At 39.3% G+C, this 18,554-nt stretch overlaps 1 long non-coding RNA gene across 2 annotated transcripts; it reads left to right on the top strand.

Moving 5' to 3' along the window:
* Positions 1-288: 288 nt before the first annotated feature.
* On the top strand, positions 289-3,661 carry LOC131732942 (uncharacterized). Of its 2 annotated transcripts, none has more exons than XR_009325942.1 (5): positions 289-560; positions 739-820; positions 1,666-1,711; positions 2,999-3,213; positions 3,390-3,661. It is a non-coding gene; the product is annotated as an uncharacterized LOC131732942 (long non-coding RNA). The 2 variants fall into 2 exon arrangements; XR_009325936.1 differs by having other exon boundaries at positions 1,666-1,700.
* The last annotated feature ends 14,893 nt before the right edge of the window (positions 3,662-18,554 follow it).

The raw sequence follows: 18,554 nt of genomic DNA on the forward strand, positions 1-18,554 counted from the left end.
TTGCTTTCAACCAGTATGGATTTTACATATGTGGAATTATTTCTTATTCATGTATCATCCCTACATTTTGTTTGCATAATATCCTGACTAATTGGTTTGTTAAAGTCCCTGAAACCAGTTGTTTCTGTTGAGTCTATGTCACGGGTGGGGTGACCAGTGGTAACCGTAGTAAACCTGCTTGTAGATTTGTAATGACTACGCCACCTTGGGTTTGGCAAGGACACCCCCCCCCCCCTTCCAAGAGACCCCTCTCCCCAACGTCCGCTTCCCTCGCAGCCCAAACCCGCCGCAGACCTCACCACACCCACTGCCTGGACCTCCAACTGCCGACTGGCCAACACCTTTGATAAACCTGGAAAGGAGCAGGGCAAAGAAAATGGCTGTCAGGAAACATACTCAGGTAAGTAGAATTACCACCTCTACCCAGGGGTTCTACTTACTTCCCCTTAACCTTTAATCTTTAAACCCCGCGTGTCTCCTTTCTCTCGCGCCATCGTTCCTGGAACCCTGACGAGGCACGCTGGAGACCAGCGCTGGACCTTGACCCTCCTCGTTGACTGGTAAGTATCTCTGGACCTCGAACCTTGGGACAACGGTAAGTAAAACACTGGCAGACCTTGAGCATGTCCTGGCAGGACTAGAAAGATATCACTCAGCATATGTAAATATTAAAGTTAAAGTTAGTTCTGGAAAAGATTAAAGTGCAAATAAAATAATGTTACCTCTTCTCGCCCTCAGACCCTTGGCCGTCTCCCAGGACCACAACCTTGACTCTGCTGGGGAATGGATTGTCCAAGGAGTACCATCCAGACACAAGAAGGTAGTTACCCCAAAAAAATCTATTGGTTTGTAAACCAAAAAAATGTCTTCAGTGTGAATAATTCTCTACACCAACCCATTAACACACACAAAAAAAATAGTTCAAACACAGTCCAACAGTGGAAGGTGATAATAAAACAAAATTTCCCCAAAAAACTACAAAATCCAAAAAACAAAAATCCATACAAAAATCCTAACCAAGTCCCACTACAACAAAGTCCCAAATAAAACAAACTCCAAACCCGTTCCTTTGTGCCTGCTGTCAACCTTATTCTCCATTCTGCTGTCTCCTCGCTATTCTTCGAGACACATTGCATACTTCTTCCCACAGCACTCCTCTCCCTCTCTGTTCCCTGTTCCTCCCTTTTTATAGTCAGCCCATGACTATCATTGGCTGGACTGGCAGGTAAGGTGGGACTTCCTATTAACTGTGGCGAAAGTGCTTAACCCAAACGTCAGTCACAGTGCACAGGAGAACTAGCAGCAGTTTAAAAACAACAGATTCACTAATAAAAACACACAACAAAAATACAGACATTAAAAACCATCACTTTTGACATCAGTCATAAACATAATTTGAGAAGTATTTTGCCACTAATAAAACACTCACAACACAAAAGCATTACAGATGCAGTTTTTACAGTAGAAATTGTTGGTAACAATAACCCAGATCACAGATTCAGTAGTCTTTTAAATAAATGTGCCACAAGAGCAAATAACCCTGGGTGAATGACGAAGGGAACTTTAGTAAAATATATTGTCTGCTTGTCACCACCATAGCAACTGAACATTTGACTTGTTTTTCATGACAAAAAATGTATTACTGAATAATTATGTGTTTTCCAGAAGACCAGCTGGGACCAATTTAGGATCCACAAAAGGTTAGTCAAAGGTAATTTGTGGTGAAGTAGCATGGCCGGCTGTGGATGGAAAAAAAAGAGATTCCAGGAATAAAAAATATCACCAACACTGGAGTTTATTGCTGTTGTCACATCTGTAGGGTTCTGAGTCACATCAAAAAGCTGTCCTTGTACAGTATCTCCAAAATGGACATCAAGTGGGAACAACAACTGAAGGGGATAACACTTTTTTTGTGGACAAATAGTTTTGTAAACATATTGCCAAACAAACCATTTTAGAAACTATGAAGCCAGTTACTATAGTAAAATTCCCATTGTAGACACCCAGTCGTGCCTTTACCTGCCAGGTCATTTGTGTTCAGATAATGAACCCTGAAAAATGTTACTCTTCCCAAGGCATTTGAGTAAACAGTTCCAGAGGGGATCCATCAGGAGCAGGCAGATTGGTCTCCTGATATGACATCACTTTGTGAAAAGAGTTCATGATCCTAATGAGGACAGATGCAATCATTTCTTAACACCCCATCCAACCATCATTTTCAAGCCTTAAACATTTTCTAGTGACTGGCAGTAGTTGTTAAGCATGATCTACTGTAGGTTTTGTTCATGAATCACATGCATACAATAGAAGTAACACCATATTCATGTTTGCATGGATTCTTTACAGACTGTGTAACTTTACACCATACTTTGAGGTGCTATACATTAACATTTACTTGTCTTAATTGCAGTATATTAAAAGTGCCATTCCGAATTAATTGTGATGTGTTGTTTGAAGAAACTCGTCAAAATCACTGTATGAGACACACTGAAAAACTATAAGATCATCTACATTAACCAAGTAACTTTACTGGGGAGTCAAGGGACACTACACGTAGCCATGGAGACAACATTACTAGAGTAAGGAAGTGCAAGAAAAATTAGAAGACCTGACAACAAAGTCAAATGCCAGCCTATCTCAACAGTCTGTAACAATGTTGCTCTAATAATTATTCATTAAACTACCCTTTTTCTTATTTTGAATGCATATTATATTGTACTAATGAATGAATGTGAATTGTAACCTGTCAATGGTCCTCTGGGACACCCTTGTAAACAAGATGTTCCATATCATAGGTATATCCTGGATTGAAATATTTTAATAAATAATACATAAATAAAAGGAACTGGGTTTTGGAAAACAGTCTTAAGAACTTTTCTATGTCATATGAAAAAATTATAATATTTTGGAAAACCAACTACTGTACATGTGTAGAAAAACAAATCAATGAGTGATTTTAATCTATAAATATTATTTACCTCACACATCCAACATACAGCCTCACCAAACCTACAGTGAATATAAAAAACACAGTGTGACAGAGAGAGAATGAATTCTAGTCAACAATCTCCCTCCCGACCTGTGAGGGCGCTGTGCAACAGGAACAGTGTGCCCCGGACTGGATGGTTGGGCAGTTCATTCCAGGGTCAGTCTGAAGCCAGCCATCCAAGAAGGGGGCGAAGTCACAATACCAGAAGTCATCACCTTAATGCGGTAAGTGATGTGTCAGGATACATGATTGCACTTGCTACTAAAGGGGGCGGGACTGAAGTTATATCAGGGGATGTGGCCAAACAATCTGTTCCTTAAGTTATGGTTACAAGCCGACTGACAAGGAAAACCAGTGTACTAAACATGAGTGTTTATTTGTTTTGTTTTGTCATTGCTAGACGGCTAAACTATCCGGGAGCTGTAGCGAGACGCCAGTATTAAACCTGGACTACACTTCACCACTGTACGCCATTGTATTTCACCACCTGCACCAAGAGCACTTATTCTGGACTTTGTGAACGTGCTGTGTGTGTGTGTGTGTGTTTATTCATGCTTTATTATTTCGGGACTGAGATCGTGTTTACGAATTGAGTGATACACATTGTTGTGTAAAGCCCGTTCATTATTATTTCAGTGTTGCAGGCACACAACCCAGCCTATTAAAGAGCTATTTTTAACTGTCTTTGTGTCCATCATTACTAAGCACCGCATCACCTCTACACCTGCGCACTGCAAACCACTTTGCCACACACAGCTATTCTTTATATTCTACAATGTAGTTGATATTACATTCTGCATAATGTAATTGAGAAGAAAATTACTGCTTGGGAAGTCATGGTGTGCTCATTGCATAGTTACATTGTAGTCACTCTGCACTGAAAGAAATAGATAAGGTTGCTCTGGAAACTTTCACAAGTTAATTCACTGTTACTTCATTTGTTTTGCAACATTTATAATTAACTATAAAACATGTGTTTTTGGTTTGATTTGTGCTGCACTCATATCCCTGATATATTATATACACTTGCTTCTTAAGAAAAGTCTATTAGAGTTTTTAATAAACATATTGTGGATGGTGGAAGAGGAGGAAGAGGAGGAGGGGGCAGCCAACATGATGTACCGGGACTCCAAATGTATCTCAACAGGCCTGACTACACACATTTGTGTGATATTAAAAATATTACATTCCTACTCTGCTCTCAAATGTGTATGGACAAGTCCATGAAAATGTAACATTTGTATACTGTATATGTCACCAATATTAGACTAATGACGAGTGCAATACTCGAGTGCTGTCTACCCAAGGCACCTCATTAACTTCCTTAAGCAACTGATTGACGATCAGGAACACCTTTTTGAGCATGTGTCACCAGGAAGCCTTCTCTGGAGTCCCAGCTGAGTGACTTTTTTATTAACCATGCTGCATGGCAAATGGTCTTCTGAATGTGTAGGAGGAACTGTAATGCGACTAGCAGCAAGAGCAAGTCTTAAGTATCCTTATGATCTCCAAATAATGTCACCTCAGAACCTCCAGAAATCGAGGAATTGAAGGTCAGATTTCTGCATCTACATGTTCCGGCCTCAGCTTTCTCCTACCTCCTATCATCAAAGCTGCACAGACTGAACTAGATAGCAATCTTTCTAGGTTTAAATAAAAGGAGCTCAACGCTGCCAGTTTTGCCCTTCCCCTACTGTAAATATATTGTGAGAAGTGTTGAATTTAAATCAAGGGAAGTAATGCTAAAACTTTACAATGCATTAGTAAGACCTCACCTAGAATATTGTGTTCTGTTCTGGTCACCTCATTACAAAAATGATATTGCTGCTCTAGAAAGAGTGCAAAGAAGAGCAACCAGAATTATCCCGGGTTTAAAAGGCATGTCGTATGCAGACAGGCTAAAAGAATTGAATCTATTCAGTCTTGAACAAAGAAGACTACGCGGCGATCTGATTCAAACATTCAAAATCCTAAAAGGTAAAGACAATGTCGACCCAGGGGACTTCTTTGACCTGAAAAAAGAATCAAGGACCAGGGTTCACAAATGGAGATTAGATAAAGGGGCATTGTGACAGGCTGGCTGCAGGGAGGAACTCAGACCAGAGAGAGAGAAACACACAGACAGACGGTGGTGATGAGAGGCTGAATGCAAATGGTAGCACTCAGCGTTTATTAACAAAATAAAAGGTTTAAACAGAACACAAAACAGGATACGGCACTTTACGCCAAAATAAATAGACAAACAAAACGGACTACACAGACAAACGGTGCACGGAGACAAACAAACACGGTGAGTAAAATAAATGGTTATTTTAGTTTAATTTACTTTCCTTTACTACTTTCCTCCTTCTCCTCACCCGTTCTCCACTCTCGAACACCCAACCCGAGTGAAAACAAGCTGCTTTTATGCAGTTGTACCGAGACTCGACTGCTAATCAATCATTCAATTGGAGTCGCGGTACAACTGCACGTGAATCAAGAAAGTGCAATTCCCCGTGCTCACATATTACATTTTACTTGCACGTGAAGTGCTGTGCCATCCTCGTGCCTAAATACAAATATACATTTTAAACACTCGTGTTACACAGACCCATTTATATCCCGTGTACCAATAACTATACACCAACATTTAACACACCACACGCAACATATAATAGAAAATACACACAGGGGCGGGCACTTCGTCACAGGCATTCAGAACAGAAAATAGGAGGCACTTTTTTACACAGAGAATTGTGAGGGTCTGGAACCAACTCCCCAGTAATGTTGTTGAAGCTGACACCCTGGGATCCTTCAAGAAGATGCTTGATGAGATTCTGGGATCAATAAGCTACTAACAACCAAACAAACAAGATGGGCTGAATGGCCTCCTCTCGTTTGTAAACTTTCTTATGTTCTTACGTTCTTATGTTCTAAGGATGTATAATTAGAAATTGGATCACTAATGAAGTGTAGAAATTATCACCTGAAAATGTGCAACATTTGTTGCAGAACATATTAATATAAAAATAAATCCATGTTCATAAAGTTGTTTGTGTTGTTCTGAGTAAATGCCTCCATACTAATAGCAAGCCCTAGATTTTTTGTAGTGAAAGTGTATCTTAATACAATCATTTTTAAATAATAAGAAGTATTACACTTGCTTTTAGTGATGACTCATCCAAGGTAACAATATAAGGCAGATATTCTGGTGTAGTTCATCCAGGATTCATTGAGCAGAAAAGGGTGTGGATAAATACATTCTTTCCATGTGGTGTTTTCTGAGTAAAAGAGTCTCAACGTTAGTGGAAGATTATTGTAAATACCCTGTCTAGTCATAAAATGTTATGCCCAATATCATCAGTCATGTATTGGATATAAAAAGAAAACTTGAATGAGCTCCTCTATTTCTGGAAATCCCCAGATAGAACTCAAGAGCACCTTTCTAATAATGGAAGAATAGAAATGAGAAAATACATTCAAATAGAATGAGGGGTATTTTGGCAAGCAAGGTGTGATTGGACTGTGCTGTATGACATTCGAAAGAATTAACTCTGTAGCTCAATCAGAACAAATGGTATCACGTTAATGAATCTATAACACAAATTTTACAAAGTTGCATTTTCAGCCAACACTATGTGACCTCATCTCAGCAACTCAAGGTCACAGGAGTATAAAAAATGGCATTGTCAATATCTAAATACCATCAACATGTACATCAAGCAAAACTCACATGAATTTGGCATTTCCATAGCAAGTATATCTATTGTAACTAATTAATTGGTTGAAATCTCATTTTTTAGTCAAATTTTGTTTTGACTTTTAAATTGTCTCTTCTTTTTTTAATGCTTCTTCACTTTTTTTAAGTTTGCAAAAATAATAGAACTCTTCATATTTTATCATTAATGGTCTTTGGGGAATGTAGATTGCATCTATATTTCTGAGTTTATAGTATTCTTACAATTGCCAAGATTATAAAAAAAATGCATTTATGTTTATGACTTGTTATAAGACTATTCATCTGGATAACCAAATACATTCCCCATGTGTTCATTTTAAACAGGCGGTCGTTTTAAAGTTTCACTAGAAACTCTTTGTTTTTGTATAAACTGGTTTTGACACTTCCAAAACCCCACTAGGATAACATGTACACATTTCATAAAGCGTTAATGCATTCTTTACCATACATTAGGTCTATGAGGAAGTCAAATATGAAGAACAAAATAATTTCCAGTCACACCTACTGCACTGTTTATAAATACCCAGACTTATGTTATGTTATTCTTTGAAAAAGACGTGCAGGGAATTCTCAGGTTCCTAATTAATGCGTATCTTGAGTTGGAAAAAGCTAGATTCTAAGAAATCCTAAGAAGTAGTGTGTATTGCCTTGTCCTTCTTTTCCAAGAAATGTCTGATGAAATATAGCAGCGGAGAACTGGTGCTAAATGTCATGTCAGCTCCTCCCTATGTAATTTCCACCTTGTGTTCTTTCTTCTTTGGGTTCCTCTGCCAAATAAGACTTCCCTTAGGGTTAGTGCAGGGCTATTTCATTCTTACAGATGTTGATAAAAAGACAGATGGCCTTTACAGGAAATATAAGCCCAGAGAGTAGCCCCACAATCCTGTGGGGCAAAGTACGATTTCTTCTGTTACACCTGTCTCGCTCTTATGACTTTCAGACTGGATGTTCAAAAGATTGGAACAGGGTAGATGTGTGTCATGACACTTCCACCTGAGGCTTTGGAGTTCTGAGAAAACAAGAGGACCATGTTGCATCCAGTGCCATGTTCTTCATACCCCATGAACTCTACTGATGAATGAACTGCACCCTCCTGGGATAGTTTTGAAGAGCAGAAGGAAATGTTGGTTTCTATCTCAATTACTAGACTGTAATCCAGCCAGCCAAGAGTCTCCTTGGGGTTGCCAAAGAAAATATTTTTCTTTATAGCTTCCTGCAAAGGTTGGACTTTATTTCCACAGCAGCTGCTCTTAGCCTGACTGTTAAAAGAGTTTTGGGAGGTACAGAGAGGAGAGCATTTGGTGTCTGCTAAGAGAGCCTTCAGTCAGGTGCTGCAAAGGGTTCCACCTGCTTTCCTCTCACAATTATTTTAACTACAGCAGTGCCCAGTTTTCACTTATTAGCTTCAAGTGCATTTTTTATGCACCATATGTAATTATCATTATTTATTTTCTACAATAATGGCTGTCATGTGAATTTCAATGGAAATGCTCTTCTTACTGTGGTGTTCCACTTTAATTTGTTATTAATCTGTGGGAAAGTGTATCTATATAAGTATTCAAATGCTACTGATTTTTCTATTAAATGCATATACATGTGTGCCTATTATGTTACAGAGTTAAATTAGCTAAATGCTTGTGCTAGAAAGGTTTCATTTTCTCTTGTAAGTGGACTTTTTGTTTTACTTTACAATCCAATCCTTACCATATTATATACTGCTAAGGATCATTCAACCAATCAGAATGCCAGTTTACTCTGCTGTCACAGTGGAAAAGTGGTGGTTTACATTGCATTGTTAAAAGTTAAAGGCAATTTTTGTAAGGCGGAATTTCAAGTAGAGTTGGTAAGGTTATTAAAATCAAGGACATCAACAAACATCCATGACTTAATCTCAGCCTTATCTAAGATCCTTCTATTTTTAGGGTACTGTGATGAAGTGTGGGGCACTGTGGTCGAGGGCCGGTATTTTGGGCCACAGATTTTGCGCAGTCTGTACCCGTTTTAAGGAGATGTAGTCCTGTTGGTCTGGTGCAACAGGACTTCAATTCCCAGGAGGCCATGGGACCGATGGGCAGACATTTTAGATGGCATAATTATAAAATAAGTGATTGGGTAATTGATTCAACAGCTGCCTTCAATTAATCAATTGGGAGCCTTTTAAAAAGGGCAGGGTCAACCTGTTGGTTGAGGAGAGTTGGAGAATGAGCTGTGAGCCTTGAGGAAAGGGAAACAAGAACTGAGTCTTTTGTGCAAGGTAGGACTTAAAAGTCCTAGTGTTTTGGAGCCGGTAAGCAGCTTAGCTGCCCGGATTGATAGTTAGGGATACTTGCTTGTATAGTTAGAAATCCATAAAGGAGTTAGGCTTTTGTTTGTTTCTCTTGGATGTTTTTTTTTTTTAAGCACTGTAAATAAAACAAACAGGTGCCATCCTGTTTGAACCACATTCCTGGAAGTTTGACTTTTTTTTAAGCTAGAGGACAGTGTAAAAGGTCCGGAGAAAGTGACAAACATAATACACATTTCCAGAGTTGTCACAGTACATACAAACAAAATGAATTTCAAAGGGGCATTTCATGGCAAAAATCCAAATAGGAATAACTTTTTTCCTGGATTATACTAGCATAGTCACATGTTTTAGAATAAAGTAATTCTTCTGATATGCTAATGGAAAAAATATAGAATGTTTATTAAAATTTCCATTTACACCTGAATATGGGCTTATATTTTCCATTAGCAATTTGCCCACAGTGGAAAATCGACCCTTCCGGTGTTGAAAGCTAGTGTTTTGATGTTATTTTATTCTGCCAACATTGAGAAATGTGAATTAGTTGATGGAGCTGCGTTAACACATCCAAAAACCAATTCTGTCCTTCCGAGATAATGTCTGCTCACTTTTAAGCAGTACCGTGGATAAAATAAAATAAATCTTCCATGGAGTTTCTAGTTTATTTTGATGTTTGCTCATTTTCATACTCTTAAAGTTTGTCGTTCAAACAAACAGAACCAAACAAGTATCGTGCTGGTTTTGAGCCAGCACGTATAGCAATTGTTTACTTTAAATTCGCTTTTACCTCCTGACTCCTCACTCGTTCTCCACCCTCGAACACCCTTCTTATAATGAGCTTGGAGTGGGTCTTTTATATCTGTGGTTGGAGCCTTAATTACCTATTAAACAATGACCTTATTAAGGCTCCAGCCACATTCCCACGGGCTGTACTGGGATGAGGATTCAACACCATCCACACCAGCTACACTTTATGAGACCGGCTTTCGTCTGTCTGCACAAAACACTATATATATACAGCTCTGGAAAAAATTAAGAGACCACTGCAAAATTATCAGTTTCTCTGGTTTTACTATTTATAGGTATGTGTTTGGGTAAAATGAACATTTTTGTTTTATTCTATAAACTACTGACAACATTTCTCCCAAATTCCAAATAAAAATATTGTCATTTAGAGCATTTATTTGCAGAAAATGACAACTGGTCAAAAATAACAAAAAAAGATGCAGTGTTGTCAGACCTCGAATAATGCAAAGAAAATAAGTTCATATTCATTTTTAAACAACACAATACTAATGTTTTAACTTAGGAAGAGTTCAGAAATCAATATTTGGTGGAATAACCCTGATTTTCAAGCACAGCTTTCATGCTTCTTGGCATGCTCTCCACCAGTCTTTCACATTGATGTTGGGTGACTTTATGCCACTCCTGGCGCAGAAATTCAAGCAGCTCGGCTTTGTTTGATGGCTTGTGACCATCCATCTTTCTCTTGATCACATTCCAGAGGTTTTCAGTGGGGTTCAGGTCTGGAGATTGGGCTGGCCATGACAGGGTCTTGATCTGGTGGCCCTCCATCCACACCTTGATTGACCTGGCTGTGTGGCATGGAGCATTGTCCTGCTGGAAAAAACAATCCTCAGAGTTGGGGAACATTGTCAGAGCAGAAGGAAGCAAGTTTTCTTCCAGGACAACCTTGTATATATACAACAGAACCTCAAGAACAGGCCCCTTTAAGAACAGACCCAGGACAGAGGAACTTGATTTTTACTGCGCTGAAGAGCTATTTTTTTAACAAACAAATACACACAAATAAAACAAAAGCCAAAAACAAACACCTAGCTCTCTTAGAGCGCTAACTAAACATAAATCAGGAACCTAAACTAAAACAGGACAGCTAAGCTGTTTACCTGTTGCAAAATAAACAAAACACACACTGTTTTCAAGCAGATCACACCAAAAGGCTTTACACTACCTTTTCCTTTATGTTTACAGCTGTACACACACACAAACACCAGCACAGTCAGGCACAGACTTTTTGTTTTTTATGTTTAATTACTTTTTAAATATTTCTATAATTGTTCTTTCATGTTGAAAGTGTAGATGATGTTGTGTAGATCAGTGAAACAAACTCCTACTTTAATGCATTTTGAATTATATTTCTTAGGCAGCAGAATGTGAAAAATGTTCAAGGGTGTGAAGACTTTTTCAAGGCACTGTATATATATATATATATATATATATATATATATATATATTTGTAGTCACCAGTGACTAATCCTTTCTATAAACTGTAGTCACTGGAGAAATTCAATAGTCATTACTGGTACACAACTCAATCCTCAAGGGAGCTGTTAAGCATTTCTGAGAACCGGTTTAGTCAGCTTATTTAACTTTCACGTAAAGTTAATAAAATGTTCAAACAATTTCAGCACTATATATTAACCAGTTTAATATACTGTACCGAATAATACAATATTAATTTGATTGAGGTATACTGTATCAAAATTATGCAGATTTAATCAAGATCCTTAAATTTTTCTCACGTTTATAAAGGTAGGTATATATATATATATATATATATATATATATATATATATATATATATATATATATATATATATATATATATATATATATAACAGGGCAGCCGTGTGGAGTAGTGGTTAGGGCTCTGGACGGAGGGTCGTGGGCTCAGTCCCAGGTGGGGGACACTGCTGCTGTACCCTTGAGCAAGATTGCTCCAGTAAAAACCCAACTGTATGAATGGGTAATTTTAAGTAATAATAATGTGTAAAAAATAATGTAATTGTATGTAAAAATGTGATATCTTGTAACAATTGTAAGTCGCCCTGAATAAGGGCGTCTGCTAAGAAATAAATAATAAAAACAATAATATATATAAATAAAAAAATCTAAAGAACACAGTTAAGGCGTAGGAAAAAAAAACAATATTGTACACATCAGTCCAGGTACAGTTCCAGAAGAAAGAGTTATATGTGTACATAGAGAACAACTGTTATTTCTAACTATTTCATCTGTGTTTTACCGTTTCTAGTTTTTTTATGCTGTAGTTCATGAGATGATTTGCTGCAGCACAGTAGCGGTGGACAGTAACATAAATGTATTTTAAATGTTATTTGTAATGATAGTTTGGTAAGCTACTATATAGTGCAGTATTAAGATTGCTGTTCATTTTCTTGTCGTTATGGCTGACGGATTTGAACTTTTTCCCTCTACTGTGCATGCATTTCCTGCGTGACAGAGAAACAAGACAAGTTCAAACCACTGAACTCAAGTCAAATCAACGCCAAGGGTGACATTCTAAATTGTTCCATTGAGTTTAGTACGGTAGTGTGATATTCCGCTTTATCTGTCTCTATCATATCATGCGATTGTGTTTAAACTACAAACAGATGATTAATAATGAAACAAACTACCATACAAACAGAGGCAGTCATCACGAGTGACTACTGAACTGATGTTTTCTTTGTCACTGTCAAAAAACATTCGTAAGCGACAGCGAAAAATACTTCTTCGGACAAAGCAAGACCAAGAGAAACACCCAACGTCAGCAGCTACTGTATATGAGACAACCAAAGCTGGAATCACAGTAAGACAAGGTTGCAATAATATTCTGTTAATGCAACTATACTGGACTCGATCCTCAAAAGACATTATTATCTGAAGGCCGGTCTTATATTTGTGCAATACTGAACTCTGCATTTTAGATATGCATATCTATGCATGTTAAACCATTGAATACCACTATGAGTTCATTTTAGACCCTAGTTAATAAACTAATTACTGCTTTAAATCATTTTCTTTAATCTGACGATCCTCATTAAATCATAACCTAAGAACTAAATATTGATTTGAGCCAATAATGATTAATACTACTGTGAATGTATCATAAATAATGATTAATATTACTGTAAATGTATCATAAATAATGATTAATATTACTGTGAATGTATTATTGTGGAAGGGTGTGGGTATTCACTGACACGGGAGACAGAAGAGTGTATTTGACAACACCGCACAGGTGCCCAGTTTTATTTTTACTTTTCTTTTTAATTTTCAAGTGCATTAGTTTAGCCAACAGAGGGTGCTGTTGTCCATGGCCTGAATACCAGCGGTGGTAGACAGGACCACAGAAATACCCACAGGTAAACAGACCCTCTGACACACTCGCACATGCTCTCAAATAATAATAAGAAAAGGCTAAATCAAAAAGAGAAAATAAAACACAGTAATCAAAAACTACAAAGAAAAGGTGCTGCACTCGGCAGCGTTACCCCGACCGTCGCTACCCGCACGGCCCGGGTCCCCGTCCTACACTTTGCCGCTCCCTCAGCCTGCTTCTATGCACTTATGGGGTCTGCCCAAGGTTTCCCCGCTACCAATATTTTTTATTTTCTTCTCTTTGGGTTTCTTTTAGTTTTCTTTTCCGGCTGTTCTCAGTCCTGGAGCAGAGCTTCCGCTAGCTCGTTTCACCGTACCTGGGCAGAGCTGAGGGAACAACAGAACGTTATTTTATAGGGCCAGCAATCCCCCCAGTGCCTGCCTCTCAGCCACTCAGAGAGAGGGAAAGCCCACACACCCTCTCTCCCATCTCTCTATGTCACTACCATGACTGACTGGCAAATATTGCAAGGCTGCTGCCCTCTTCCTGCAGCACTATGAACGCACCAGAAGAGTCAGCACAGATCTCCCCACCCTGTTACACATCCTCCCCCTCAGAATGGCACCACTGGTTCATTCGAAAATCCTACACCCCCATGCCTTCCCGAGAAAAAAAAATCTGCATTTCGATGCAGCTTTCCTGCTTGGTGGACAACCCTGAATACCACCGCATGATTCTGGCATTGCTATCATTCATTCAGTGAAGCCATGCTAAGGGGGCGTGATCTGTAACTAGGGTGAATTGTCGCCCCAGGAGGTAATACCGGAGTGACTCGACTGCCCATTTTACAGTGAGACACTCCTTCTCGATAGTACTGTAGTTTTTCTCAGGGGGAAGGAGCTTCCTGCTAATGTACAGGACCGGGTGCTCGCTTCCCCGCACCTCCTGAGACAACACTGCCCCGAGACCTGTCTCTGACGCATCTGTCTGCAGGGTGAACCTCTTACTGAAATCCGGACTGCACAGTACTGGCTTGCCACACAGCCTTTGCTTCATAGCTAGAAAGGCCCTCTGGCACAGCTCTGTCCACTGAACCGTATTTGGGGCAGCCTTCCGGATGAGGTCTGTCAAGGGAGCAGTGAGTGTGGCGAAGCTCGGGATGAACTTCCTAAAATAGCCCGCTAGTCCCAGGAAAGAGCCAGTCAGCCAAGGCTTTCACCTTAGCAATCAGCGGTCTGATCTGGCCACTCCCTACTCAATAGCCCAAATACTCTTTCCAATGGTACAATTCTTTGGGTTAGCAGTGAGCCCAGCCTCCCGCAAGGATTGCAGCACCGCCGTCACTTTACACAGATAACTTGGCCAATCCTCACTGTGGATAACCAGGTCATCTATGTAAGCAGCAGCGTACTGCTGATGGGGCTTCAAGATGCGATCCATCATCTGCTGGAAAGTGGCTGGTGCTCCGTGCAACCCAAAGGGCATGGTCCTAAATTGGTACAACCTGAACAGAGTCGAATACGCCGTTCTCTCTCTGGATTCTGGGGTCATGGGTATCTGCCAGTACCCCTTTGTTAAATCCAGTGTCATCATAAAATGAGCCGTGCCTAGACGCTCCAGCAATTCATCTACTTCGATTTCTCATTGACTTGCCTGAAGTCAATGCAAAATCGAGTTGACTCATCTGGCTTATCTACTAAAACAACGGGACTGTTCCAGTCTCTTTGGGACACTTCTATTACCCCCAGGCTAAGCATTTCATCAATTTCCGTTTTTATTACTTGCCTTTTGAGTTCAGGTATACGGTATGGCCTCTGGCGAACTTGTGCCCCTGGGTCAATTTCAATGATGGGCTACTCGAGTCTGCCCCAGGACGGGAGAAAACACATCAGAAAATTCTGTCACCAGAGCCTGAGCCTGACATTTATGTGTTGGTGTCAGATTCTCTGCAATCTGTACCAACCCTTTTCTCCTCCACACAGAAAGATCAAAAGGTCCTTGCCACTTTGCCAGAAGTTTCGGCTCAGAACTAGGTAATAATAGAAGTACTTTATCCCCCGGCTGGAATGTGCGTAACCAAGCTCCTCTGTCTTACTGTGTCTCCTGTCTGTGCTGAGCCTGCTGCAAATTGTCATGTGCCCATTTACCTACAGACTCAAGACGTTTGTGCAGGTCCAACATGTACCGGACGGTATTGGTCGAATTATCCAGCTGCTCCTCCTACATCTCTTTGACCAGATCAAGCACACCCCGGGGGCTCTCCGCTCATACAACAACTCGAATGGCAGAAACCCCGTAGAAGCCTGAGGTACCTCTCTGATCACAAAGAGGAGGAATCAGCTGGTCCACATCACCACTAATAAATCTGCACAACATGCTCTAAGGGTCTTATTAAAGCGCTCCACAAGACCATCAGTTTGAGGATGAAACACAGATGTCCTAATGGTCTTAATTCCCAAAAGCTTACATGTTCCACGGATTAGTTGGGACATAAAGTTGGTGCCTTGGTCGGTCAGTATTTCCTTGGGGATTCCCATCCGGGAGAAGACCTTCACAAGCTCGTTGGCAACAGACTTAGCAGACGCAGATGGGAGGGAATGGCCTCTGCAACCTGGGATCTGGTCCCCTCGGCCTAGCAGGCCCTTGCACCGCAGCAGTCAGGGTCTAGAGCAGGAGATCCATTATCAACGCAAACTGGGTGGCATCCATTTCTGCTCCTTCTTTCTAGTGCACTGTTTGAAATGGGCAGTGCCAGTGAATCCCACTCCTGACACCACGTGTGGAAGGGTGTGGGTATTCACTGACATGGGAGACAGAAGAGTGTATTTGACAACACCGCACAGGTGCCCAGTTTTATTTATTACTTTTCTTTTTCTTTTTCAAGTGTGTTAGTTTAGCCCGCAGAGGGTACTGTTGTCCGTGACCTGAATACCAACAATGGAAGACAGGACCACAGAAATACCCACAGGTAAACAGACCCGCTGTAGCACTCAAAGGTCCTCTCAAACAATAATAACAAAAGGCGAAGACCAGTAACTTGGTATTCCAAAAACCTCTAGAGCTCCCTAACACACCACGTAAGCTGAATTTTTCTACATGGACTGGGTCACAAAATTGCTGATTTTGGTCCCTTATCATTTAGACTAACCACTTGTTCATTAAAAAAAAACAAAAAAAAACCTTTAATGTATTTATTTTAATAGGCCCCGTTAAAATTATAGACAAACTCTTGGGCATGTTCATATAAAATGGTGTTTTGTTTGTTTTTGTTTTTTTAAATCAGGCTGGGAACCTTTGTAGAAGTGCCGAGATGAGCAAACCTTAGGGGAAAGGCTTTTGAAGACAATATTGTTTCTTGTACTTATCTCTAAGAAACAAACAGAATCTCTGTTCTGACTAATAATCTTTCTGTTCACAATTAAGTTTGCCAGCTCACATCCTACAAAGTGTCTGTATACATCTTATGATGTTATTTGCTCAGCTTTCAGAAGGCTTACCATCTGTTCATGAAGCTAGTTTCTATTTCAGTGTTTCTTTGTCATGACTCCTGGACCAAAAATGAACAAGTTTAACACACAGTATCCTTATAAACACCCTTTTTAAAGCCACTTGCTACAGATGTCTTTGAACTAGTGCAGCTCTGGCAGGTCTTTGTGAAGTTAAATACTCAACATGTCCCTTGGAGAAGGGAGTGCAGCTGGTGTGAGCTCATTCTTTAGTTCATCTCAGGCCCCTGTTCTGCTTTCAGAAAAACTGAGATTAAGAACACAAAGAAATACAAAGAGTTTTTGCAAAATAAGCTGCCTGAAAACTATCTCATGGCAAGTCCTATGTTCCCTCACTAGGTTACCCAGTTTAATGGATACTATTGTCAAAGGAGTTGGGAATATGCACCTCCAAACTTGTTTTGCAATTAGAATTGACAGCAATATTTTGGCACATGTGCTATATTTGTACATAAGAGCTCTCTCAAATGTAGGTGCCCCAGAGATGCCAAAGCCAGAACATCAAAAAGTGAGAAATAGGAGTGAGATTTGTGAATACTCATTCTCTCTTTTAGTCTGACTCTAAATGAGTGGCTGCTTATGTTTATATTGGTGATTGTATAATAACCTCTGCACACGAATCATCAACATAATCAATCATCAACATAATCGCATAAAATAATTCGAAGAATTAAAGGCCAACTTGGACTTCAAAGCCAGTGTTTGTCTATCACAGTTAATCTAATAAACAGTATCACCTCTTCAAATCTATTAAGAACAGGTTGATTCAACGTGATACCAGTCTTGACAATCATCACTGCAAAGAAGTGCAGCTGCCATCCATCTTGGGTATGAAAAAGATGAGGGAAACCCAACAGACTACAAAAATGTGAATAAAATAAAAAGTAAAAAAACACTATGCTTTTAGGATTTATTTTCATTTATCAGTGTCAAAACACCTGGAATTATAATGCTAAAACATTATGGTACAACAGGGTGGTGTGGTGAATGACCATAATGCTTTTATAAAAAGGCTTTTAAAATCATAAATAATAAACATTTTAGTGAAGTTAAGTACTTAATTCTCAAATAATATGTTTCAGGAGAGAGTCCAGTTTTTTAAATAAGAACATCCATATATGAGCAGGAAGTATGTGTGAGAGAGACATGTCCCAACTGCAGTGATGGTCAAAGCATGTATGAAAATAATATCTTCTAGCAGTTTCAGATTTATAACTGCATACTGTCACGTTAAGAACTTCACTCTGGAAATATTAACAGCCGGGTGGAAAAAAAGAGCAATGTAACAGGAACCAAACTCTATTATTACATTTAATAAAATGGTTGTACATTTCTCCAGGGTAAACATATAGTTTGGTTTTAGATTATTCTTAAGGCTGTGCATGTCAGGATGTTACTATTACTTAATCACCTGTTTGTTTCTACTAACAAACTAGTTTTGTAACCAGAGTTTCATGGATGGGCTATTGAAGAAGACTCTAAAGTTGCAGAAAAAATTGTTTTGCATTTTAAAGTTGACAAGTTAAATTAATTGGTTCTTGTTAGTTGATTTTGGCCAGAATTACAGCATAACAATGAATGACTACCCTCATTAAAAGTAATTCACAAAGCTTGTGGTCTGGGACAGTTGTCTGTGAATAACTGAATCTCAGCCTAAATTTTGAACACTTTTAGTATTAAAACACACAGTTTGTTTACTCGTCTGCTGTTTTGAGTGGGATAGTTATAAAAAGAGTAAAGAAAGAAAAATCGAGCTCACTAGTATACTGCCCATCTGCATTATAAGGTCATAATGTGTAGTTTGGCTGGAGATCTGAACTCACAAGGCAATGTAGCATGTTCCTGGATCCCGCTAGGAGTGATGAGGTGAGTAATTACCATTCAGGGTGGAGAGGGTGAAAAAAAATCACATTGATCTTTTACCAGGAATGACA

The sequence above is a fragment of the Acipenser ruthenus genome, chromosome 3 (genome assembly GCF_902713425.1).
Source record: "Acipenser ruthenus chromosome 3, fAciRut3.2 maternal haplotype, whole genome shotgun sequence".
Taxonomy (NCBI): domain Eukaryota; kingdom Metazoa; phylum Chordata; class Actinopteri; order Acipenseriformes; family Acipenseridae; genus Acipenser; species Acipenser ruthenus.